This window comes from Lithobates pipiens, unplaced genomic scaffold (assembly GCF_037356315.1).
Source record: "Lithobates pipiens isolate NorthernLeopardFrog02 unplaced genomic scaffold, aLitPip1_a1.2 Scaffold_19, whole genome shotgun sequence".
In the NCBI taxonomy this organism is placed as follows: domain Eukaryota; kingdom Metazoa; phylum Chordata; class Amphibia; order Anura; family Ranidae; genus Lithobates; species Lithobates pipiens.
Genome location: NW_027507764.1, coordinates 361,427,621 through 361,455,482, shown reverse-complemented (window position 1 = coordinate 361,455,482; position 27,862 = coordinate 361,427,621).

The following is a 27,862-nucleotide window of genomic DNA, read 5'->3' as shown; positions in this document are numbered from 1 at the left end:
CAGCCGCCCCTTCTGATTCCTACTGGGGATGACCCTGGAGGGCCCCCCCCCGCCCCTACACCCGCAGTGTCAGCAATACCTACAAGCAATCCCCACTAAGGAGGACTTTAAGCAATTGATAGAAGATGTTAAATCAACCTGTCGCTCGGAAATACAAATGTTGCACTCCGGTCTCAAGCACTTAGCGGATCGGGTCGAGATGGCTGAGGAGGAGATACAGGAAACTAAAATTGCGATCCACAGGACCCAAGCACAAGGGGCCGACCATCGAATGCTTTTGAGGGACATGCAGCGTCATGTGGAGGACCTGGATAACAGGGGGCGTCGGCATAACATACGGGTGAGGGGGATTCCAGAGGCGGACGGACCGGAAGATCTCCAGATTATCCTGCAAGAAATATTTAATAACCTTCTTGGGGAACCCCCCACCCAGTTTATTGAAATGGACAGAGCTCACAGGGCATAGCGCTCTAAAGGCGCGACTTCTACCCCCAGGGATGTCATCTGTAGAATTACTTCGTTCCACATCAAAGAGGACATAATGAGACAAGCCCGCCTGGCCCGGGTGGTGAACTTTCGCGACATCCAAGTCCAGCTCTTCCCAGACCTATCCTGGCTCACACTGCAGAAGCGCAGATTGCTTCAACCGTTGCTCTGCACGTTGCAGGACGCCCATATTCCATACTGCTGGGGATATCCGTTCGCTCTCACAGCCAAACATCAAGGCAAGACGGCAACCTTGCGGTACCCGGAGGATCTCCACTCCTTTTGTGAGGATCTGGGGCTTCATCCCCCCCAGTTGCCGGACTGGGATCTCGTGGCTGCCCAGCCTTCCGCACCCGCCCTGTGGCAGAAGGTCCCCTCCCGCCAACGCCCTCGCAACCGGGAGGCACCTAAGAAAACGGCCCGCCAAGGAAAGGGCTGAGGCTCTGTAAGGCGGCAATCTTTGTGTACTCTCTTTTTCTCCTTTTTTGATCCCGTAGGCCCGCGGGGCGCAAGGGATCGTGGCCCGTTTTGTTTGTTGGTTGGCCGATGGACTGATGTCCGGACACTCCGAACTTGCCCTTTTTTTTCAGCACCAAGAGTTTCCGTTTTTTATTTGTTTTTTCTCCCCCTATTAAGTGCCTTCATGTTGAGTTATGTTTTTCTTAAGGCTGATGTATCTGAGAGATTGAGATCATGGGTTTTTCTCAGTCTCTGAGTCACCCCCCTTCTACCCGGATGCATTGGTGTTACATCCGGGATTTTGGGAACTGCCTGGCGACTGTTGTCGCAGGGGCGTTTCCTCAGCTCCCCCCCACCTTATGTCAACGGCTTTATATACGCCTCCTGATGGGGGGGGCTGGACTCCCATGCGGCCGCCAGGCCCGACCCACGGGTTCGGGTTCTGGTGGCTACCTGGGAATCCGATTGGACCTGAGCGATCTGCCTGTTCATGGTCTCCTATGGCTTAATTTTGTAATGTACAATGGTTGTTTATTTGCTGTGTACACCTTTATTTGCGATACTAACCTCTTCTCTCTCTCTCCTTTTCTACTTTTCCCTTTCCCTCTCCCCTCCCTGTTCTCTCACCGTGTCGTGGCAGGTGGGCAGCGTGGAGCCCTTTCTCCGGAACGAGCAACCTCCTGGCTCCTGGCGGTCGTCCTACAAGGTGGAATACGGGTAAGACCCCGCTTATATTGTCACCCCCCTGACATGACTAATGGCTAAGATTTTATCCCTTAATGTCCATGGACTGAATTCTAACGGGAAACGGCATCTGGCACTTAGGGAATTCAGGCAGTCAGGAGCGGATATAGTCTTTGTCCAGGAGACACACTTTGATAAGGGGGGGTCCTTCGCTTTCGCCTCTAGATATTTTCCTTTAGCTTACCTATCCTCGGGCCCTCACAGGAAGGCCGGCGTGGCCATCCTGATACGTCGCGGAGCCCCATTTACCTACCTCGATCACTATGGTGATCCCGGGGGAGGCTTCTTGATTCTTAAGGGCAAATGGGGTTCACAGCCGATCACTCTATGCACCCTGTACGCCCCCAATGTCCGCCAACATAGCTTTCTTTCCAAACTCCTGTCCCGTCTGTTCAAGTCGGACCATGGTTACTTAGTGGTGGGGGGTGATTTTAACCTGGCTCACTCCGCCATTGCGGACCATTTGGCGACAACGACCCGGCCTCCCTCTGCTAAAGCTCTTAGGGATTCGAAACTATTCCGCCAGCTGACCCGTAGACACGCTCTTTTTGACGTCTGGCGGGCCCTTCACCCGGCAGACCGCCAGTACACGTTCTACTCGGCCCCGCACCAGTTGCACTCCCGCATAGACTACTTCTTTACTAACAATTCAACGCTGAGAGTGGCCCGCCGAGCCCATATCCTGCCGATCTCATGGTCGGACCACGCGCCGATCCTGTTAACACTGGATCTAGCGGCCCCTGTAATTAGACCCTACAATTGGAAACTTAACACCTTTCTCCTACAACATTCCCCCTCACAGGCGGAAATGACCTCAACCCTGAAACTCTACTTCGCTGAGAACACGACCCCGGACGTTACTCTCCCCACTTTGTGGGAGGCCCATAAGGCGGTCATCCGCGGAAAGTGCATGGCTCTTTCTTCTGCTTTAAAGAAGGATGCAGAGGCCGCTAAACTGCGGACGGAAAGGGAACTGGGGGAGTTAGAAAGGGATATGCAGGCCTCTCCGTTGCTGCGACTCCTCCGGAAGATCACTAGACTTCGCATGGTGCTTAAGGACCTGGCGCTTCGCCGGGTAGAAAAGGCCATTCTGCGGGTTAAGCAGCTGTATTACGACAGGGGCAACAAGGCGCACTCTCTTTTGGCGAGGAAACTTAACGATAAAACCCTCCTATCCACTCCACATCAGATTAAAACTAAAAACAACACCGTAGTCTCTCACCCTAAGGAGATAGCAGACACATTTGCAAAATTTTATGCGGAGTTGTACAACAGTGACGACATACCCAGTGCTCCCTTGTCGGAGGAGCTCTCCCAGCGCATGCGCTAATACTTGACAGACAGTGGGATCCCCCGTATCCGAGACCTGGATCTGGCCTCCCTGAATATGCCCATCACGGAGGAGGAAATAGAGCTGACCGTCAAGTCGCTACCGGCTCATAAATCCCCGGGCCCGGACGGTTTACCCTACGAATACTACAAAACGTTTCTGCCCCTTCTGCTTCCTTATTTGAGCAGACTGTTTAATGCGTTTCTGTTAAATACCCCGGTCCCTTCCGATATGCAACGCTCCTTCATCACCCTAATACCCAAGCCCGATAAGGACCCCATTCTCTGTGCCAATTATAGGCCCATTGCACTCCTGAATACAGATCTAAAGATCTTTACGAAGCTCCTCTCCCTCCGGCTCAATAGGGTCCTCCCCTCCCTCATCCATAAAGATCATGTGGGATTTGTCCCTCTTCGCCAAGCTGGCGACAATACTAGGAGGGTCATAGATTTAGTCGACGTGGCGAATAGGGGGGGCACCCCGTCTTTGCTTCTGAGTTTAGATGCGGAAAAGGCATTTGATAGACTGGGGTGGCCCTTCCTGTTCGCTACGTTGCAGCACATGGGGATGAGGGGACCGTTTCTGCGGGCCATACGCCACCTTTATTCCAACCCGTCCTCCCAGGTTAAAACCCCCTTCGCCACATCCTCGGCGTTCTCGGTATCCAATGGCACTCGCCAGGGCTGCCCCCTATCGCCTTTACTATTTGCTATCTGTGTGAAACCCCTGGCGGCGTCCATTCGGCGGAACCCGGATATCAGGGGCGTCCCGGTTCGGGACAGGGAATTTAAGGTGTCCTTGTTCGCGGACGATGTCATTCTCACCCTGACCCAACCCAGGATATCCCTGCCTAACCTATATAGGGAGTTGGACCGCTACAGCGCCCTATCGGGCTTTAAAATTAATGCATCCAAATCGGAAGCCCTACCGGTAAATATGCCGCCCCAGGAAGTCGAACATCTCCGAACCACCTTTCCGTACCACTGGAAAACCGATTCCCTGAAATACTTGGGGGTTCATATCACCCCGACCTTTGAATCTCTGTATCAGGCAAACTTCCCGCCCCTATATGGTGTTATTAGGCAATTACTTTCCCAATGGTGGAAGCACCAGATCTCCCCCTTTGGTAGGATTGCTTCGGTGAAAATGACGATTCTCCCGAAGCTCCTCTACCTTTTCCAGACCCTTCCTATCCCAGTACCATATCACCACCTGATTAAATTACAGGCGGACCTGCTTGATTTTACATGGAATTACAAGCGTCATAGAATCCCCCGCTCGGTAATGACAGCCTCTCGCTCGGCCGGGGGACTGGCGTTTCCGGATCTTGTAAAGTACTTCCAGGCAGCTCAGCTCCGGGCAGTGACCTCCTGGTTCACCCAGAGGTCGTACAACAGATGGACGGAAATTGAGAAGCTCTGGATGGCTCCAGTGCATCCTAATAGTATGCTATGGAGCGCCCCAGCGTTGACTCCCCGGACCCAGCTGCTAGGATCTATGTCCCATCTACAGGGCCTATGGCGCAAGCTTACTAAGATCTATGTCTTATCCTCGGACAAATCGCTCCTGACATCCTTCCTGTACCACCCTAAGATGCCAGACAGTCTGACGTATGCGATGTCCCACCCGTGGTCGTCCCGGAACCTCTTCCATCTGGGGACCTTAGTGGACCCCAGATCGCGGAGAATGTTGTCTTATGCTGATCTTCAGTCCAAATTTGACCTCCCGAGACAGAGCTTCTACAGCTATCTGCAGATACGGCACTTTGCCCAGACCATATCCTCTGACTTGCGATTCTCCCCTCCCTCCGCTTTTGAGACCATAATCCTAGAGGGCATGGCCCAAAGAGGATTGATATCAGCTATATATAAAATCCTTAATGCACCCCCGTTAGCTTCGGCATGCAGACATGCTTATATGCTCAAGTGGGAGGAACAGCTGGGGGAGGAGCTAACGGATGAGCAATGGCAGACGATATGGTCCCAGGCCTCGAAAAGCTCTCTATGCACGCTCTACAGGGAGAACGCGTACAAAATTTTGTTTTTCTGGTACATGACCCCAGACGTCCTTCACGCCATTTACCCTACTACCTCTGACAGATGCTGGAGGTGCTTGACCCACAAGGGCACGTTGTTCCACATTTTCTGGCAATGTCCCCTGGTGGTTCCCTTCTGGGAGGGGGTCCGGCGCCTTTTGTCGGATCTCTTGGACCGGCGGGTGGTCCTGGATCCTAAGACCTTCTTGTTGGGCATCCCTTTCCCTAAATTGACGAAGTCCCGCAAGACATTGTCACAACATATCCTGACAGCGGCGAGATGCCTAATAGCCCTACATTGGAAAAGGGTGCTGCCCCCCGCTCTCGGAGCACTCCATGCTAGAGTTCAGGACGTGGAGTTGATGGAGAGGATGACTGCCAGGATATGGGACAGGCTTGAGGCCCATGATGTGGTCTGGAGCCCATGGAACTTACGGGAGCTCCGGAGGTGAAAATGCCGCAGGGACCACACACGGTGACTATACCCCCTGCCTTTCCTTACCCCTCCTTCCCCACGTTCCCCTCTCCCTCCTTTTTCTTTTCTCTTCTCTTTATCTCCTTTGCTATTCTCTCTCTCATTCTCCTTACCCCTCTTACTTCCTATCCTTCTCGTCTCTCCTCTTGTTTTTCCTCTCTCTCTACTGCTTGGTATTCCTATATCCTTCTGCCAGTCTCTTTCTCCCTTTTCCTCATGGCTGGTGTTGCTATGTGCCTTGCTGCTCCTCTAGCACACTACTTCGTAGATGCTGCTACTCATGAGAGGTTAATACTGTTGGTAACTGTTTATGATTGGGTGCGGGGCTACCCTACTGGACCCTAAGGTGGGCAACGCCACTTGTTGATTAACAGGGTCGGCCCGGTTGTTCGCGGGGGGCCCCCCCAGGGCTGGCAGTTGCCGGCCCTGGGGGGCCTACTGGAACGGGCCACTGGATGGGTGGTCCCTGCAGCCCTCTCTTCTCTGTTCTAACTGTTCTACTATGTTGTAGTAATGCATGACGTGTAATGCACTCTTTGAATATAAATAAATATGTTATTTGAAAAAAAAAAGAAATAGTCACATGACTCAGCTAGAATTGAGGAAGATGAGAAGTGAATGGCTTCCATGAAAGAAGAGCTTGCGCAGTATAGTTGGCAACAGTAACGCTATAGGATCAGATGATGCAGCGGTGACACAGACAACAAGGAAGTGCAAATAATCAGCAGGACCAATCAGGTTTTATTACTCTATACTAATTAAAGATAATAGAGGATTTGTTAATAAAGATATAATGCAATATTAAAGATAAACAAAAAATATTTTGGGAGTTTATTGATACTTTAATATTCTGAAGGCCAGCTGAGGGCACACTTCATTAAAAGGCAAATATATCATGTGAGTGTTACTCCTTATTTTATCAATAAACTGTCTTTACGGTATTATGTGGGATCATCCTTCTGTTTCATGCCTGGTGACTCGTGATCATCCCTGTCGGGGAGTTATATTTAGAGGGCTGCACTTCCTGTTTTTTTTCCATTCATCTCTATTGCGCATATCCAGTGACAGGCAAGGATACCAAGGAGGTCCGGATCTTTGGCTTGGTTATTGTAAAAAAAGCACAATAGACCACTCTTATTAGGGGTCACACATCCTCTGGTAAGCGCGGTTATGTTTTCTGGCTGGTAACACGTACCCTATCTTACCTTCACTACTTTCATTTCACGGCTGGAGGGACTCCTTCATCCTGATTGTTTTGTATGCAATTGCATAGATTGCTCATGGACATTTCTATGGAATTACACTTATTTGTGGTTTTAGGAATAAATTTGTGCATGTTTATTTTGTGTTTCTTTTGATTTAGCGCTGCGCTATTTGTTTATATATATTTTATGCGTCAAGTGTCTAGACATCGTGCACAGCTGCTGTTTTGTTATATAATTTTATTTACAATTTCACTTTTTATCATTTGCGTAGATATACACTTTTATTTATTTTTTCTTTGTTTTAAATATACCAGCAAGTCGGGTTTTGTTGAAAGGACACAAAAAGAAGGAAAGTTTCAGGTGGGGGGCAGGGTGCCCTTTGATTAAGGTGGAATTATACTGAAGAAGTAAAAATTTGCGAGCAGGAAGGCTTCTTTAGAATGTACACTGCACTGTGTATGCAGTAACGTCATTCTGGCTAGGCCAATCAAGATGACAGAAAATCCAAAGCCCGGAAGATGACCGGGGCAATGGTCAATGGTTTTTAAAAGGAGCAAGGGGGGGTGAGTATAGTTCTGCTTTTAAAATTCTAGACATGTTTCTCTCCCTTTTACATGACCCAGCACAAGGAACAACTGGAAACCTTTGACCAGGAAGGCAAACACAGGTAACCACCCACCCCATTATAGGAGCACATTTTTGTGTGATAAAGTAAGTGTTCCAGGCAAAGAGTGTCATAGTGCCGTGGGCATGCTGCAGTCATTGGAGGGCATGATGAAAGGTGGATATTCTTGAAGGTCATGGTTTATTTTGACACACCTTTATACATTTTCCAGCATCAGTTTCTTTTATAGCACTCTCCATTTGGTCAAATGACATGTCAGAACCGCAAAAGAAGTTGGTGCTTGAAGACTTCCCTTAATCAGGTGCTGTTATCACAGACCCGAATGGGGAGCTGGTAGTCATATAATGCCCAGAAGTGTCAGTGATTGCAGGTGTAACTCTGATCAATGTTTGAATGCTGAAATATCTTTACACATGGCTACCCGCCCAATGTATCTTATTAGTACTGGCCCTGGGGGCAAATGCCCCTAGCCCAGCCCTTCCCTGCTGATGTATAAAACAAATTAAGCTTTTTTTCTCCATGTCAGGACACTACTCAGATCAAAGGGCACATGCGCCGAAGCAAAGACCTGGCATCATTGTCAGTACCTTGAATGGCCACACTACTCTGAGCAGGAATGTGCACAGACACCTAGGGACACATTAGAATGTGATTCATGCATGCCAACACAGGGATGCGCATGCCCTCATCCAAGACTAGCGGCAAAGACCAGTCAGGATAGCAGCCTTCAGAGATTGCTGGTTGATCTTCAGCTCCCCAGTGCTTTTGTTCCTGTGTTCCCTGTACTTCTTGAATTTCCTATTACTGACCCGACTTGCCTCTGGACACATGCCTCTGCCTGATATCTCGTTCTGACCTTTGCTTACTCCTACAGCCTCGCCTCCCCTGACCACCTGTGTTTGACCATGGTCTGTCCTTCTGACTTCTCGTTTGCTCTCAAAATCTGGCCTCTGCCTTATATTCTGGAGGTGGATGCCTCCGAAATCACAACAGGAACAGTACTATAGCAATGACAGGGTTCAAAGGCATTGCTTCATCCTGTAGCTTTCTTTTCCCAAAAATGTTGTCAAGCCAAAAAGAACTATGATGTGGATGATTGAAAACAATTAGCAATCAAGGCAGCTTTTAAAGTGTGGAGGTATTTGCTGGAGGGGGTAATTAATCTGCTCATAATCTTCACAGAATTCATAAAAACTTCGTATATCCGAGGTCCACAAAATGCCTGACAGGCCAGGTGAGCTTTGTTTTTCTACAGATTTCCACATAACTTATTGTCCAGGATAAAAAAAACGTACCCAGAGATGCCCCAATCTGCATCCCCAAGCACTGTTTTCTCTTTACAAAATTCCTTGCTGATCCAACCCAATCTAATGGTGTCCATCTGAAGTTAGCTCATTGAGGCAGGAAGGGGTACTGTGGCACAATGACAAGATAATTGTACCTCTGAAAGTAAGGCCTTGGGTCCTTAAAACCTTACAAGACCACCAGCTAGCAGGACATTTTGGGGTCCTCAAGACGGCCAAACTAACCCAGCGGTCCTTCTGGTAGCCTAATTTGAATCAAGACAGTAAGGACTATGTAACTTTATTTGCAGTGGCTGTGTTCTATAACAGAAATAAATTGTGCTCTCAGACTACAAAATACCTCCCTCCTCTAGGAATGCAATCTCAAGGTGTATGATCTGATTTGCAATCAAAATACAGTGTATAAATACTAAAAGAACTCCCCTTCCTAGTAGGGGTACTGGCAATAATCATAAAGGCGCATTCAAAAACTTCAAATAACAAAGAACAGAAATACCCCTCCCCTAATATTAAAATCAACATTAATTAGTAAGTAAAAAAGTAAGAAACCTTTCCTATCTAAACTGATATAGTGACATATACTGTAGCAAGTGATTTAAATTTACTTAATAACATATAAAAGTCTTTATAAACCATTATGCTAGTGATCCTTTATTGATGCAATGTTAACATGCTATATCATATTGCAACATAAAAAGAGTCTATAAGTCGTTTGACTGGTGATCCTTATTTTGTGCAATAAAAATGTGCTGTGTCTATACAAAGTGAGAATGTGGCCACTCGTGTTCCCTCTCCAGGACCGAACTCACCAGAATGTATGATCACAAATATGGTCTAAAAAGCACTGTATGTCAAATCGCTTGGATCCTTGGCAGGCTAGGGGAGTTCCTCCTCTCTCCTGTCCCGAGTCTTCCAGGGATCCTCCATCACTTGTTAGGACAATGCAGGATAAAAAGACAAGGTACAAGCTTCCATAGTGTTACACCGTACAAGTTTATAAAAAATTGTATTAAAATCACGCTTACAATCTAAAAGGAGGTATGCAACATGTAAAACTCACTGTCTGGGAAGCCTTGCGTTACATGGACCGAACTGGAACTGACGTAATAATGCAAGAGGCGTTTCGTCATCAGAACATCATCAGGAGGGGTTTCACCTTCCTTTTTACTTAATCCCATTCCTGAAGCAGCAGGACAGGCTAACCTTTGTGCAAGTTAATTATTGGGTTCCCCAGAAGATTATACGAAAGGCACATAAGAGACATTTTGACAGAAAAAGGAGGAAAAATTCTGCTTTGAAAGTTGGGGATATTGTCTGGCTGTCTACTGCCAACCTAAAACTTTCTTGCCCTTCATGAAAACTAGGACCAAAGTACATCCGCCCATTTGAAATCAGAAGTGAAATGAACCCTGTGGCAGATTTGTACAAGATCCACCTAGCTTTTCATGTTTTACTGCTTAAACCAACTGTATCCGATCCCTTTCTAGGGAGAATTGATCCACCTCCCCCACCAAAGAAACAGAATATGAAATTGAATCAGTTGTGAGTTGCAGGAGATGCGAAAGTCTAGTCCAGTGCCTAATCAAATTTAAGGGGTACTTCCCTTAAGAAAATGTGTGGCAATCTGAGGATAATGTGCACACACCCAAGCTTCTTCAAGAGTTTGTTAACAAATATCCTGAAAAGGTGGCTTGAGTAAGCATCCAGAGCATGCCCATCGGGGGGGAGGGGGGAGTCGGCACTGTCAGAATGCCACTCAGACCAAGGGCACTTGAGCGCCAAAGCGAAGACCTAGCACCATTGCCGGAACTTTGCATGGCTGCACTCATCTTCACAGGAATGCGCCATCTCAGAAATGCACAAGGACACGCAAGTATAAGCACCTGTGCTTGACTGCACATGCCCTCATCCGAGACTGGCACTAAACACTCATTATAACGAGGACAACAGCCTTCAGAGATTGCTGGTTGATCTTTGGCTCCCCAGTACTTTTGTTCCTGTGTTTCCTGTGCTTCTTGAATTTTCCATTACCGACCCAGCTTGCCTCTGGACCCATCTTCTCCCTGATTCCTGGCCTCGGCTTCCTCCTACAGACTCTGCCTTCTCTGACTTTCTGTGTATGACCCTGGCCTGCCCTTCTGACCTTTCTCTTGTTCTTACATCTGGCTCCTGTGCATGACGTTGGCTCTCACTTGACCAAGCTCTTGCCACCTTGTCTGCTTGAACCTCCATGCTTGACTTCAGCTCTGGTCCTGACTACTCTGCTTCAGTTCCATTCTGCCAGCCTGACCTGCTGCCAGCTACAGGTGCCACCTACCTCCTCTTGACACTATTCCAGGCCTGCTTCACCACCTGGGGTTCCAGTTCTATGGCTGACTACCTGGGTGCTCTGTCCAGCAACTCTCCAGCTAGACGTCACCAAGAGCAGTCTCCAGCAGGCAACCTGTGCTTCTTTGAGCCCTGTAATCCCTGTCCTCACCTCCAGAGGTGCTCAGGGCTTATGTGACACTCCAATTGCTTGTTATGCATACATTTGTGCAGCAGTTAACTGTAAGGATTTGGAACTATAGCTCTGGTATTTTATTTGCAAGCATGATTATTTAATTTTAACTGATTAGAGATGGTGTATATTGGTAATATGCATTTGTAATAGTTCAAAAAGGAAGAGTTACATCTTGTTGAATAAAAACAAAACAAAAAAAAACTCGTTGAATTGCATTATATTGGCTGTGAGCATAATACCTGAAAACAATACTGCAGGTCTGGTGCCTGTTGCTTAATCAAATTATTCTTGTGAAATTGGTAGTGCCCTGTAAGCTCCATGTAGGGTTGTAAACAGATGCTAGAACAGTAGATGTACACCTGGCTTCCATTCTTTCATTTTTCCTCTGGGCTGAGTGTGTTCATACAATGTACTTAATAGCCTCTTCCCATAAATGGAAACACACATTCCTCGACACCTTATAATATACTGGAAAGTTCGCCTGAATTCTTTAGCAAGAACAGATTGTGTTTGATTTTTCCCTGTAAGGTTCACTTCAGTTGAAATGACATGCATAAACAGACAGAGATCCTTGTAGTAGATAAGGATGCTTGGCACAGTTGTTTGTCCACCACAATCCCCCAGCCTACTAGTGATTCTCTGGCTTAAATACTTTATGGTATGTCTCCAAGTCTGGGACCAAACAGGTTATAATCTTTAAAAAATAAAATTAAAAAATAGAACAGTAGTGATGAGCAAATTAATCCACCACATGTCCGGATGGGTTCCATAGCAGGTTTAGCCCTCCTTCACATTGGCACGACTTGTCATGTGATTTGACAGGTCATTTGACAAGTCGCACCCTATTATCAGCAATGGTACTGTTCAAAACATTGCCACGCTGACTTTTTGGTGCCACATTAATTTGAAAAAGTAGTTCCTGCACTACTTTTGGCGATTCTGTGTGTGATGTGCATTGACATCTGTGCATGAAGACGCACAGATATCTTCCAAGTTGCACTAACATGCGGCTTTGAAATTGTGCGATTTCAGATGAAGTTGCACGATTTCAATGTGAACGAGGGGTCTAATGCTGGGTTTTTGTTTAATGGTTTTTAAGGAAATAAGAAGCTATGAAGATTGCGTCTCTCTTTTCCTCAATGATACTAGCCATGCACGACAACTTATCTACTTGGAATAAAAAAGGAAATATAAAAGCAATATATTACAAGATTCTTTTTTGAATGAACTGATTAAGTATTAAAGTAGTCAACCAATTACTATATGGGAACTGAAGCATACGATTTTTCAGGTTCCCTCAGAATCTGTGCAATATTTAACCATTCATTCTGATACTGGAAGAGACGGTGTGAAGATGTACTTATAACCCTACTTTGGACTATTAAAGGAGTTGTGAAGGCAGAGTTTTTTTTTATCTTAATGCATTAACCACTTCAGCCCCCGAAGAATTTACCCTCTTCCTGACCGGGCCATTTTTTGTGATACGGCAGTGTGTCACTCTAACAAACAATTGCGCGGTCATACAACACTGTATTCAAATACATTTTTTATCATTTGTTTTCCCCACAAATAGAGCTTTCTTTTAGTGGTATTTGATCACCTCTGCGGTTTTTATTTTTTGCGCTATAAACAAAAGAAGAGTGACAATTTAAAAATATATATATATTTTTTAACTTTTTGCGATAATAACCACTTGCTTACTGGGCACTTAAACCGTTTCCTGCCCAGGCCAATTTTCAGCTTTCAGCTCTGTCACACTTTGAATGACAATTGCGCGGTCATGCTACACTGTACCCAAATAAAATTTTTAGCATTTTTTCACACAAATAGAGCTTTCTTTTGGTGGTATTTAATCACAGCTGTGGTTTTTATTTTTTGCTAAACAAACAAAAAAAGACGGAAATTTTTGAAAAACAAAAAAACATATTTCATAGTTTGTTATAAACTTTTGCAAACAGGTGCTTTTTCTCCCACATTGATATGCGCTGATGAGTCTGCACTGATGGACACTGATAGGCTGCACTGATGGGCACTGATAGGCACAGATAAGGCAGCACTGATAGGCACAGATAAGGTGGCACTGATGGCCACTGATAAGACGGCACTGATGAGGCGGCACTGATGGGCCCTGATAGGTAGCACTGATGGGTGGCACTGATGGGCGTCACTGATAGGTACCACTGATAGGTGGGCACAGATAAGGCGGAGGCTGCTCTCCTTGATCAGGACCGATGTCCCTCTGACAGCCTCCAATGATCGGCTTTTTTCTCCTTAGCATGAGGAGAAAATAAAAGCAGAATACCGGCTCTGTTTACATCACATGGTTAGCTGTCATTGGCTGACAGCTGATTATGAGATAAGGGGTCAGGATCGACCCCTTACTCCAATCTGTGATCAGAGGAGTCTCAAACTTGCTGATCACAGAGCACGCTGTGCACCCTGCAGGGGATGTGCAGGCCGCTTGAGCACGGGAGGACATCTATTGATGCCCTCCCGGCAAAGTAGGTCCACGCTGTAGCCGCCATTCAGCTATAACACGGATTTGAAGGGGATAAATATCCCAAAATCTTAAAAAAAAAAAAAAAAATATGTATTCTTCTATATATTTTTGGTAAAAAAAATCGCAATAAGCGTATATTGATTGGTTTGCGCAAAAGTTATAGCACCTACAAAATGGGCTATTGATTTATGGCATTTTTTTTTTACTAGTAATGGCAGCGATCTGTGATTTTTATCAGGACTGCAACATTGCGGCGAACAGATCGGACACTTTTGACACTTTTTTGAAACTATTGACATTTATACAATAATTGGAGCTAAAAATAGCCACTGATTACTGTATAAATGTAATTGGCAGGGAAAGGGTTAACACTAGGGGGAGATCAAGGGGTTAAATGTGTTCCCTCAGTGTGTTCTAACTGTGGGGGGATGGGACTGACTGGGGGAGGAGACTGATCGGTGTTCCTATATACTAGGAACACACGATCTGTCTCCTCTCCCCTGACAGGACATGGATTTGTGTGTTTACACACACAGATCTACGTTCCTGCTCTGTCACGGGGGAGCACGGGTGCCTGGTGGACATTGCAACGCGCCCCCTATACCCCTTAAAGTGGCCACCATACAGCTACGTGATTTGCACAGGGAACCCATTCTGCCACTGTCAAATGACGGCGGGTGGTCGGCTAGTGGTTAAGATAAAAAACCTTTTGTGTGTAGTAGCCACCCCAGCACCCTCCTAATTACTTACCTGAGCCCCATGTCTCTCCAGCGATGTCCACGAATGTCTAAGCCATCCAGGACACTCCTTCTGATTTACTGAGACACAGCAGCATGCCATTGTCTCCATAGGCTGTCAATCAAAGTCAGTCAGCCAATCAGGGGAGAGAGGGGGCGGGGCTGGATTGGGGCTCCGTGTCTGAATGGACAAACAGAGCTGTGACTCAGCTCCAGTGCCCTCTATAGGAAGCTGCTGACTGTGGGGGAACTTGATAGGAGGGATGGGCCAGGAGCAGCAAAGAGGGACCCAAGAAGAGGAGGAGCCGGGCTGCTCTGTGCAAAACAACAACTGTAGAGAGGAGGTAAGTTTAACACGTTTTTTTTTAAACGAGATTTTATTGTAAAGTCTCGTTTAAAAAAACAAAAAAAAGTTACATTTACCTCCTCTGTGCCTTCATTCACAGAATTCTCTCCTTCTAGTGTAACGTTACAATTTACATTACATCCTTTTTAGCCCTTTAGCTAAAGGGCTAAAAATAGCACCTGTAAAGGGCCTGTAAAACGCCTCCCCTGCAGCCCCAGTGTGAAAGCCCGAGTGCTTTCACACTGGAGCGGTGCGCTTGCAGGACATTAGAAAAAGTCCCGCAAGCAGCATCTTTGGAGCAGTTTAGGAGCGCTCCTCCACCGCCCCTGCCCATTGAAATCAATGGGCACCATTGCCAAAGCACCAGAAAAGCGCTGCTAAAACAACGGTAAATCGCCGTTAAAACTGGCGGCGCTTTACTGCTAACACAGCCCCTTTGCCAGTGTGAAGGGCTGCTACTGAGCTGCAGGCAGAACTTTTCCATGTTGATACATTGTAGACTTTTAACTTACTGGCCAGTGCAGAGTTGCCCTCATTGCTATTTTACACATTCCTAAAATAGTGTACCATGAGATAAATATTGAATGTGTTTTTTTAGCGAATAGATTTGAATGATTCAGCTAATTATTCAGTGGTATGCACCTCACATTTTATCTCAAATACGATATTTTATTATTGCTATTTCCAAAAAACACTCAAATACCGCATGCAATTATAATTAGTGAATTGACCCCTGTGTCCCTTTTAGGGAGATTTCTTCCAACTATTTCTGGCTGGCTGTACGCATATATGCGGCTTCTCGGCAGGTGGGCTTTAACGCAGAAAGGCTGAATAAATGCGGGCCTATGAAAGCACTTCTCTGTGATGAGTGTCATTTTGGCAAAGGTTGTAAATACTTATGTACAAGTGATTTTTTTTATTTTTATTTTTTTATTAAACTTGCAAACATCTTAAAACAAACTTCTTTCATGTTGTCATTATAGGGGATTTTTTTTTTTAATTTTGGCCTCACAGTTGTATCCTGGGAAACTCATATCACATATTACAGGAGGCAGGCCCAACGTTTTGGGATGTATGGGGGGATAGATTCATCTGCCCTTGGTGAAAATGGCCACCATGAAATAAATGGGGAAAAATAAGGGGGAGGCCGGTTTAGGCCCCTCTTTCCTCATGGGATGGTGGCATCTTCGTTTAGGAATCATTTAAAGGGGTTTTTAATCTATTTTAAAGCTGATTAGGGTCAGATGATCCAAAGGGTTATAGAAGGTTAGTAGATTGGTTTGAGATTGGTCAGTTAGGGTCAGGTGTCATAGAAAATTTTGGAAGGTCAGCAGTTCAATTAGGGATTGGTCAGTTAGGGTCAGGTGTTTTATAGGTTTCTAGAAGGTTAAGAGTCCAGACAGGGATTGGCTAGTAAAGGCCAGGTGACCTTTAGAATATCCTAGAAGGCCTTTTTTGACCTTATGGAGCTGTTCCGTTGCCAGAGTAAATACAGGGCAAAAGAGCTCTAATTCCCCCCCCCCCCCCGTCATGGCCGATTTATGTTGTGGCTCCCTTTGTTGAATAATTAAAGGGGAGATTTAAGGAAAAGGTTTCATGATAAATGTTGAGTCAGCTCGAGTCTCAGTGGCTGGGCTGAGTATGGTTTATTGCTTAATACATTTTTGGTTCAGAATATGATTTCATGAAAATAAAATTTGATGTTATAATTAATTCGTTTTGTATAAACAAATAAATCAGGCCGTGGCCAATGTTATCCAAAAAAAATTAAAATAAATAATAATAAAAATAAATAATTATATTTGTGTGTTTTTTTATTATTAATATATGTATGTTTGTTGGTTTGCATGATGCCTGCAATCCCATGGGGAGTATAAAAAATATATTTCTTTTACTCCCCATTTGTTGCAAAGCTTATGAATGAATGAATGAATGAAATACTTATATAGAGCACAATGCGAACTGAATCGCCTCTAGGCGCTGTGGCGAGCTTTGATCATCTGCTAAAAGAGGAAGGTCTTGAGTCTTTTCCTAAAAGCCAGGTGATTTTCTTCCAGGCGGATGTTGATTGGTAGAGCATTCCATAGCAGAGGCCCTTGGACAGCGAATCTCCGATCACCCTTGGATTTATACCGGGCTTTGGGCACGAGGAGGAGGTTTTTGTTGGCTGATCGAAGACTGCGGTTTGGTGTGTAATGATTTATTTTCTCCATTAGGTATTGCGGAGCTTCTCTATGCACGCATTTGTGGGTGAGGCAAAGGGTCTTGAACGTGATCCGATTTTTTACGGTTAGCCAATGTAAGCTCCTCAGTGAAGGAGAAATGGATTCCCAGGGTTTTTTTCCTGTTATCAGCCTTGCCGCCGTGTTTTGGATCAGTTGTAATCGCGCAAGTTGATATTGTGGTAATCCTATGTAAAGCGAGTTTGCATAGTCCAGTCCTGAATTAATGATTGTTCCAACTACCACTGCTTTGTCATTCTTTGGGATAAAAGGGATGAGTCTGCGAAGCATGCGCAGTAGATGGTGAGATCGACTGACTACAGATCCTATTTGCGCATCCATTGACATTTGTGCGTCTAAAATAACCCCGAGACTCTTCGCTTTGGTCTTTGGGGAGATAGTCTGCCCAAAGACAGTTGGTGGAGACCAGGAGGTTTTGGTTGCGGGCTTATGATTTGGGTGTAAGATAAGAAGCTCTGTCTTTGATTGGTTCAGCTGGAGGGAGTTGGTGGTCATCCAGTCCTCTATTGATTTGAGGCAGTTTTCAAGTTGTTGTTGGTGATCTTTTTTTCCATTGATCCGGAAATAAAGTTGCGTGTCGTCAGCGTAAGAGTGGAAGCAGAGATCTGAGCATCTGATGATTTGAAGGAGTGGGCGAATGTAAATGTTGAAGAGAACGGGTGACAACGGAGAGCCTTGAGGGACTCCGCAGGTGACTGCCCGAGTTTCGGAGAGGAATTTTCCTAGTTTATAAGATTTGCAATGAATAAAAGGCGTGATATTATCTATAAGTATCTGCTTAGATAGATTGCTTTTACTAAAAATGTATGAAGGTGCCTTTGTTCGTAATTTTTACAATAAGCTTGAAGTTCCACTTTAATGTGATACATATGTAGCGCACTACTCTCTTGGAGCTGCTGTTCTTCCACCCCTGCATGAATTTCATAAACAGCATACAGTCCATTAAACTTTGAAAACTTTTATTTCTTGCTTGGTGAATGTTACATTGCTTTTAGAGGATATGATTTGCCTCTAAACTCTGGTTCCCATTTCTGTCCCATGTCATTTCCTATAGTGAACTGACCAATGCCCCTCTGAAAGACATAGTATATGGATTCTGGAAGCCCAAGGCCTCACCTGCCTATCTTTGACCCATGCAATCCTCCCAGCATCAGTTCAGGAAAAGGTTCTTGATGGTTAAGCACTGCTGGGTTGCACTCCCTTTGCTCTCTCCCATCTACAGTCCATGATTACCACCAAAACCAGTTTACTCCGTCCTCTTTGTAGCTACTTCCTGTTCCGCATTGTCGGATACATCCTAAGATGGGATTCCCAGTCCACTCCTGCAGATTACATTGAGGCGGTTGTAATGACTATCTGGCGCTGAGGTCTCTGAACCCCTAGGCCTTCAAGCCTGCTCCTTGTTGGTTACACTTCTGCTCCTTCTCTGCTCCAGACTCTTCCCATCCTCCCTCTGAGCATGTGACCCCCAGCTTATATGCGAGTCCTGCCCCTGCCAATACAATTTAATGATTGGTCTGGGGCTCTCCATACAAACTGCCTGAACCCCAGTCCCCAGCCCACCTTCCTTCCAGAACATTTCCAAGGGAAGGTAAGGGAGATCTTTCAGGGTCAGAATGCAGGTGGCCACACCCTCCCCTCTCTACTCTGTCATTCCCCTCTCCCAAAACAGACAACCAGGCCTTAAAGTGCAAGTCCCTGGTTAAATTTACCTAACACTTACCCTACCTAAACCTATTTAGCACCCACCTAAAGGTGGTGGGCGCTACATACACCCCCTCCTGAAATCACAACTGTCCCCAGTTGTGGAAAAGGAATCCACAAGCCAGAGAACAGTCCTAATCTACCTCCCTTAACATGAGGCATCTCATATACCCTTTTTGGTGTGGTGTGTGTAGCATAAAGGAATAACAAGAGTGAAATATTTACACAAGATCACAATTTCAGTTCTGTACACTGTAGCGCCGGCTCCTGAAGAGCATGCGCTATGCGTTTTTCAAAGTTAAGGTTATGCCTAAACTACAGTTTGGTTTGGGTACAATTGTCTAAATTTGGACTTCAGAATCAGTCTGACTGGACTATGAGATGTTCAGCCTGGCCACAGGGGGCACCGTCTCTTCTGGCAGGCACGGAACTATGGTCTGGTTAAGTGCTTAAGTTATTCTCTCTCAGAGCCCGCCCAGTGGGAGTGGCGCTCTTGCTGCGTTTTCTGGGAGAGGGTAATTAAGATGCGGACAACACGTGGTTCGGGGCTCCGGTCCAGAATGATGTACTGACTTCATGGTTCTGGTCCTCCTGACCAGCCCCCAGGAAGGCTATGGCCTGGGGTGCGGAACCACCCGATCTTGATGTCTCTGGGCTGGCTAGCCCGAGGCAGGGAAACGAAAGGAGGATTCTGAGGTGGTTGGGTGTCGTCTCCGGCTTGGGAGAGACCCAGTGACTACATCCAGGGGAGGACTCTTCAGAAGAAGGCCACGTACGGGTTGCTTTCTTAGTAAGAGCCTGGAGGAGCTGGAGTACCCAAGAGAATCCGGTCTCATGGATATCGCCAAGCTGGCTGAAAGATCCAGGTATCCTACGAGTGTTCTTCAAGTTTAGTTTTCCTACATGTTCTACAACGTCGTCTGTGGCAAACAGGCCCGGATTGGCCATAGGGCAAACCGTGGACTTGCCCGGTGGGCCGCGGCCGCCAGGCTGCAAGTCCTTGTAGGGCTTGAGCTGGCGCCGCTCATCCAGCCTCTCCGCGACCGCCTGGCTGCTTCTGCTCCTTCGGCCCCTGTGCGGCTGCGTGGCCGCCTGTACAGGTCAGCCGTCGGTGCCGGGAGGAGGAGCCAGAGTAGACACCTTGGAGCCTTTGAAAATGTGAGTTCAGCCCCCCCCCCCCCTAAACTGCATATGGGGGCAGCTGCATATAGAAGAATAATTCTCTCCATCTTCCTCCTGCAGTAGCGGAATGCCTGCGAGAGGGAGAGGAGAAGCATTCCGAGACTGCAGGAGGAAGATGAAGAGAATTATTCTTCTATATGCACCGCTCCTCATATCCTGCTTCTCTCTGCTGCTCCTCCCTGGGCTCTCCACCACACCCATACTCTCTGCCATCCTGTGCTCTCTGCCACCCCCCCATGCTCTCCAAGGCACCCATACTCTCTGCAATCCCCCCATATTCTCCACCTCCCCCCCATGCTCTCTGCCACCCCCCATGCTCTCCACCTCCCCCCCATACTCTCCACCCCCACATGCTCTCTGCCACCCCCCCATACTCTCCACCCCCATGCTCTCTGCCACCCCCCCATGCTCTCTGCCACCCCCCCCATGCTCTCCACCACCCCCCATGCTCTCCGCCACCCCCCCATGCTCTCCACCCCCCATGCGCTCTGCCACCCCCCCATGCTCTCTGCCACCCTCCATGCTCTCCACTTCCCCCCCATACTCTCCACCTCCCCCCATGCTCTCTGACATCCCCCCATACTCTCCACCTCCCCCCATGCTCTCCGCCACCTCCCCCATGCTCTCCGCCACCCCCCCGTGCTCTCCGCCACCTCCCCCGTGCTCTCCGCCACCCCCCGTGCTCTCCGCCGCCCTCCCTGTGCTCTCCACCTCCCCACATGCTCTCCACTGCCCCCCTGTGCTCTCCACTTCCCCCTATTCTCTACGCTGCCCACCTGTGCTCTCCTCTTCCTCCCTGTGTTCTCTGCCTCTCCCCTGGGCACTCGCCCCACCCCATGTTCTCAAGGTTCTTCCCTGTGCTCTCCAACCCTCCATGCTCTTTCCTGGTCCCACCTCACCCCCTCCCCCTCTCAGGGGATCTGTCAGGGAGGACAGTGGGGAAGGGGCCAGTTAACATGTCATGGGCTGCTCAATGCAAATTGCCCGGGCCTATTTTTTGCCCCAGTCCGGGCCTGGTGGCAAAGACATATCTTGTATGTTCTACAACAACGTCTGTGGCAATGACTTGTTCCTGAGTAAGCACCTTGTTGGCTGCTAGGCCTTGTGAGAGAAGGACTGTCCAACTTGAGCGATCATCCAGTTGCGAATGGCTATTCTCTGGATACAGTCAAAGTAAGCAAGTTCTTCAATACATGACTAATGCCGCGTACACATGATCAGACTATCCGGCAGACTTAGTCTGGCAGACAAACCGCCGGAAAGTCCACCGGACTTTCCAAACGAGCGGACCTGCCCACACATGACCAGACTTCAGACTATGGCGGGAGTCCGCCGTACTTTTGAAATGAATGGACTTGCCCACACATGGAGGAAAGTCTGTTCATTTTGAATGCGGCTCCAGGTAGCCGGGACTAGCGAAGGAAGTCAATGTCGCGGCCTTAGGCAGCGAGATTGACACGTCGCTGGCCCCGTCACCTGGTATGGATTTAAAGGGGAAGCCCTACGCCAAAAAAACAGCGTGGGGGTCCCCCCCAGGTTCATATTAGACCCTTATCTGAGCACGCTACCCGGCCGGTCAGGAAAGGGGGTGGGGATGAGCTAGCGCCCCACCCCCCTCCTGAGCTGTACCAGGCCACGTGCCCTCAACATGGGGGGGTGCTTTGGGGAAAGGGGGGCCATCAGGCCCCCCCACCCCAAAGCACCTTGTCCCCATGTTGATGAGGACAAGAGCCTCTTCCCGACAACCCTGGCCGTTGATTGTCGGGGTCTGTGGGTGGCCCAGATACTGGCCCCCCACCCTATGTGAGCTAGCAGAGCTAGCAGTAGATAGTGGAGGAGTCCAGTGAGAAGACCCCCCCGAAGACGAAAGAAGACCTCCGGAGCTGTGCATTAAATTATATTAAACCCTTGTGTTGTGTTTTTAAAAAAAAATGTAACCAGGTGAATGGGTAGGGGTACATTGTACCCCATACTCATTCACATAGGGTGGGGGACCGGTATCTGGGGCCCCCTTATTAAAGGGGGCTCCCGGATTCCGATAAGCCCCCCCCGCCCTCAGACCCCGACAACCAACGGCCAGGGTTGTCGGTAAGAGGCCCTTGTCCTCCTCAACATTGGGACAAGGTGCTTTGGGATGGGGTGCCTCACGGCCCCCCTTTCCCCAAAGCATCCCCCCATGTTGAGGGTATGGCTCAGGAGGGGGGCCGCTCGCCCGTCCCCACCCCCTTTCATGACCGGCCAGGTAGCGTGCTCGGATAAGGGTCTGATATGAACCTGGGGGGGACCCCCACGCCATTTTTTCGGCATAGGGTTTCCCCTTTAAGTCCATACCAGGTGACGGGGCCAGTGACGTGTCAATCCTGCCGACAAAGGCGGTGACATTGATTTCCTTCGCTAGTCCCGGCTACCTGGAGCCGTGTTCAAAATGAACGGACTTTCCTCCATGTGCGGGAAAGTCCAGTGGACTAGCACACACACGGCCGGATTGTCCACCGGACAATTTTTGAGTCAAAACTACTTTCTTAGTCTGCCATACTTTTGGGGAAAAAAAGTCAGCGGGAGCCCACACACGGGTGGATTGTCCGGCGGTTTGATCATGTGTATGCAGCATTAGAGTACCTGAACTTCCTTTCCAACCCTCTGATCCCGTTTTAAGAGACTGTTCGTTGTCTACGTTTTGCAAATAAAATCCATTCAAGTGGATCTGTTTTCAGTCTCTTGAGTTACTGGGCCATCTACCACGGGACACCCCTAGACGTGAAGTGAGGAGAAAAGAAGGTAACGGTAAGCCCAAATCTAACCAGTAGCTCCTTCGGGGGTTAGTGCTACAATTATATACAAATCACCCAACTATAGGTCCCTATAGCTACAGCCAATACAAGGAGAACTAAAACACTGCCCCGGAGGGAGGAATGCTTTAATTACCCTAGGTCTTCATCTGTGATCTTCCATTTAGATTAGACAGCCGTCCCATCCGAATGTACCTGAAACAAAACCAAAGACATACATCCTATCCTACATGCTATCTAGAAATGTGTGTTCCTGTCAGAACTGCTATCCCCTTTAAAAGAAGTCAGGGGGACTCCTGCAGGATACAGCCTGAGCAGACATGCCAGTATATTTACACATGCGTCCATAAGCCAAACTACTTTCTGATTGGCTCCAACGGGAGTCCAGAACTTTTTCACAACAGAACCAAAGGGAATTGACAGGGACAGCCTGCAGCAGTGTCTGTAACTAGCCAGAAGCTGTTGCCCTGTATTGGACAACCCACCCTAAACCGTCTGCGCACTTGCAGTCCAAGGTTTTCCTGTATCACTGTGATCTCTTCATCATAGGCAATATCGGGGGTCAGGCAGTCTTCCTGGTGTTCCCTTCCTATCTAACCGAAATGGAATAGCAGCACATAAGAGTCTGGAGCTCGGACAGCCCTTTCCTAGTAAGTGGGTGCCCGGTTGTGAGGGGTATCTGCTATATGTCTGATAGGGGGAACTGGGGGTTCTGGGTAGATGGCTGTGCTCTCCGGAGCCCCGGAGGTAGCACTGACTGAAGTGGAGCTCTCCAGGAACCATTCATCCTCCCCACTAGAGCCATCTTCCTCAGGAGAGGACCAGACAAATAAATGTTCCACCGAACCATACCCGTCCAGCACCTCTGATGAACCGCAGTCTATTGCCCGTGCCTTGCCTCCCCTGTCCAGCTCACCTGAGGGATCACACTCTTGTAGCTGAGGCTCCTTCCGGATAGGCTCAACAAGGGGCTTACTTAAGGACGGCATTACAGGATGGTCTTATGGAGACTGCCCAGAATCCTCAGCAATCCCCAGGTCCCTGACCAGGCCATAGGCCTCCCCAACAAGTCCTACCTGCGTGTCCGGCACATCTGACTCCTTGGAATCAGGTTGGAACTCCTCTGCTGCAGTCTCTGGTGTTATGTGGCCCTCTCCGTCCTTCTGAGTCATCCGGGCTTGAGGCAGGTAGAGTCCGGTGGTAGGGCTGACTGAGTAGTAACACACTTCTGCTGCTCAGGTCCCAGGTGCCTGAGTGGCGTACTACAATGGCCGCACCAGGCCCAAGCAGTGACTCCCGACGCAAGCTTCCGACAGCCGGGACAAAGCATACATAGTCTTTCTACTCCTTCAACAACTCCCGACGCCAGCCCATCGGTAAGTTCCAATCGAATGCCAGTGTCCACAAGAACCTGTTCCTGCACATCAGTAATCTGCTGCATGGCGGGTGCACTCTGACCGCTCCGCGCCATCTTCCTCCGCTGTGTAAGCAGTGCGTGGCATGCAGGACGCTGGAGTGGTTTCTTCCTCCTGGGCATGGCTCCGCCCCTTGACTTGTTGGCCTGGTGCGCAAGGAACTGTAACCCTTCATTTCTGGAGTACGCGCCAGCGACCCCTGGTAGCAGGCACCATAGAATTGCAGGTTAGAGCAGCAGTTTCTGTGTCACGATGGAAATGTCACTTGCGATGCCTCTCTGTAAGGAACCAACATCTCCCTAGTTCCTGGCCGCACCTGCATTGGTGTCCATGTTTTATGCACGGGCTACAGCGACATCTACAACTCCAATAACACTTCCATCTGTGCAGCAGGACAGTCTTTTTGCAAACAGTGGCGGTGTCAGCGCTGTTCCCATGCCAGACGCTTATGTACATGATGGCAAGGTGTCGCTTGTGATGATCATGTATGACTAAACAAAATACAGTCGCTGAGATAAATAAATCTCGATGGGACCTACATGTAGCACACTACTCCCTTTGGAGCTGCTGGGTGTGTTCATACCTTTCTGTTAACTGCTTCCGTTCTTCCACCCCTGCACGAATTTCGCAAACAGCATAAAGTCCATTAAACTTTGAAAACTTTTATTTCTTGCTTGGTGAATGTTACATTGCTTTTAGAGGAAATCAGTTGCCTCTGAACTCTGGTTCCCATTTCTGTCCCATGTCCCCCAGGCCTCACCTGCCTATCTTGACCCATGCAATCCTCCCAGCGTCAGATCAGGAAAAGGTTCTTGGGTTGCACTTCCTTTGCTCTCTCCCATCGACAGTCAATTATTGCCACTGAAAGTCGATCCCCGTTTACTCCGTCCTCTTTGTAGGTACTTCCAACTCCGCATGGTCGGATACATCCTAAGATGGGATGCCCGGTCCACTCCTACAGATTACATTGAGGCAGTTGTAATGACTATCCGGCGCTGAGGTCTCTGAACCCTCAGGCCTTCAAGCCCCTTCTTGCTATCCAGTGCTGGGGTCTCTGAACCCCCAGGCCTTCAAGCCTGCTCCTTGTTGGTTACATTTTTGCTCCTTCTCTGCTCCAGACTCTTCCCATCCTCCCTCGGAGCATGTGACCCCCAGCTTATATGCGAGTCCTGCCCCTGCCAATACAATTGAATGATTGGTCCAGGGCTCGCCATACAAACAGGGACTGTGAGAAAATCTTCCAAACAGTATGAAGCACAAAAATAAGGAATTTTTAGTAGAATGGAGAAAAGTTGGAAAAGAGGAGTAAACTTCCCAGCGGTTACACAGATGGAGATATAAACCTGACAGAGATTTGGGTGGAGTTTCACCTTGGTGAGAAGAAGAAACTGGTAAGGGATTTTTGTAAACCTTTTCAAACCAGTCAAGTGCTTCCTTTTTCAGTTCTGTTATAAAATAGTGAAAGGCTAAGCACAACATATCCTACATGAGTTTCTGTTGGGTCAGCCTGGGGTCCAGTATTTACCTTAGTGCACTTATCTGTCGGACTGTTCCAACCCTGCCAAACTGTCCTCTGTAAGGTCTGGTTTACAGCTATGCAGTTTCCAAGGGCTGCATTTGCAACTATTTCATGCCTCCCCACACCCACTCAGATGTGAACCTACCCTAAAGCTGGCTCCACACAGTCAGATCTTCATTTGAACATTTGAAGAAAAAAGCTTGACAGAACATTCTTTCTTGCCATCACTGAGTCACCTAATTTCATTCGAAAGCCCCTAAATTTTCATCCAGTAAAGATGTTTTTAACAAGTTTTATTACAATATGAGACTAATCTGTTAATGAATTTGAGAATGCTCACACAATAAATATGTGAAGACTCACTCCGATTAGCTAAACATTTGAAAGGAAAATTCCTGTTTACTTTTTTCATCTGCACATAATTGGATAATTAAAGTAAACTTTCATGCATTTCATTGTGTGTGCTTTCTCAAATCCTTTAGTAAAATCAGTCCTTATGAACAATGGTTCCTGAACGAAAACCACACTTATGCCACGTACACACGATCGGAATTTTGGTCGAAAAAAATCTCTGATGGTATTCCCAACAGAATTCCGATGGGATTTCACTGAAGCTGTGTTTCATATACATGGTCACACCAAATTACGACCGCCAAGAACGCGGAGACATACAACGCGTATGACGGGACTAGAAAAAGGAAGTTCAATAGCCAGTAGCCAATAGGTTATGTCTCGTAGTTGAATCTGAGCAAGCAAGAGTTTTTGCAAGTCAGAATTGCATACACACGATCGGAATTTCCGATAGAAACTTTTACCGTCAGAAAAATTGAGAACCTGCTCTCAATTTTTTGCTGGCGGAAATTCGCCCAGCAAAATTCCAATGGAGCATACACACGGTCGTGTTTTCCGATGAAAAGCTCTCATCAGTCTTTTGCTGGCTTAAATTCCGACCGTGTGTACGCAGCATTACACACCTGTTTTCATGTGTATTGAACTCAATGTGTACAAATTTTTTGTATATTTTACACAAAAGAGATTGGTGTCCTCTCTATACTTGCTGCTGATATTGATTCACAGCACTGCGATCTGCTTTTTCTTTTGAAAAATACTTCCAGTTTTGGTAACATGGAAAATATCAATATATTTCTGGCATCATTGAGATTTCAAGTAGAGGTCCAGCTTTACCTAAATTTTTGTCTACATCAATTTTTTTTCACTCTTATCCCAATATGTTAATGAGTTGTATGGAAAGATTTTTTGCACGCTTGTGCATAACATAGAAAATAATTTCCTAAACCAAAATAAAGGATGGACACAGTTTAGGGAATAATCTTGGGTATGCCCTATAAAATGTTAAAATCATGATTATTTATTACAAGTATTTATATAGTGCTGGCAATTCACACTGAGCGCTATATACTGTACATATTGTAACCTCAGTCACTGCCCTCAAGGATCTTATAAGGTCCCCAACTCATATGCCTACATACATTTACTGGGGCCAGTTTGGACAAGAGTCAGTTAAACTACTAGTTTTTTGGGAGAAACTTTTTTAGTTTTGGTTACAGAGGTGGAGGTAGGATTCAAATCTTTGCTAAGTGCTTATTGCTGTCTTTCTGCAATGGGGGATTCACCCTCTCTATTTGTTCAGGTGATCATTGTAACTGGAAATGAAAGTGAGGAAAAATCCACAATTTGAGTAGAAACTGGCACATGAATAGAGGGGAATCTTCCAATGGTGACACTTGTTCCAATCAATGAGGAAGGAAAAGAAGTCCCAAGAGCTACACATCACAAGTACAGAGTGAAAGCAGTCTTAGCCGTGTGCTCCTGGGACTTCTTTTCCTTCCTAATTGACTTCTATGGAGATGAGATGAGCCCTGTCTCTGCCTGCAATCCCAGCAGTTGTCAGCATATAAAGACTTATTAGAGACTGAAGCATCATCCTTAACCTCCCTGGCAGTATGATTATTTCAGAAGTTAGGTGCTGAAAGCGGTACAATTATTTTGCATGAAAATTTGGCGTTTTATATTGTAGGCCTGTAATTCTTAGGAATAACTCACTTAAATCTGTCCAAACCAGAGTCTAGCAGACATCCCCTGTATGATAAAGTTTGAAAAATGAAATCATAAATTATAATATAATAACTAACTATATCAAATAATAATATAACAATAATAAAACTTATTCAATAATGTAATCAAATCAAAAACACTGAAATTTGCTCAGTTGCAGAATTGTCACTGTCATTACTTTTCAG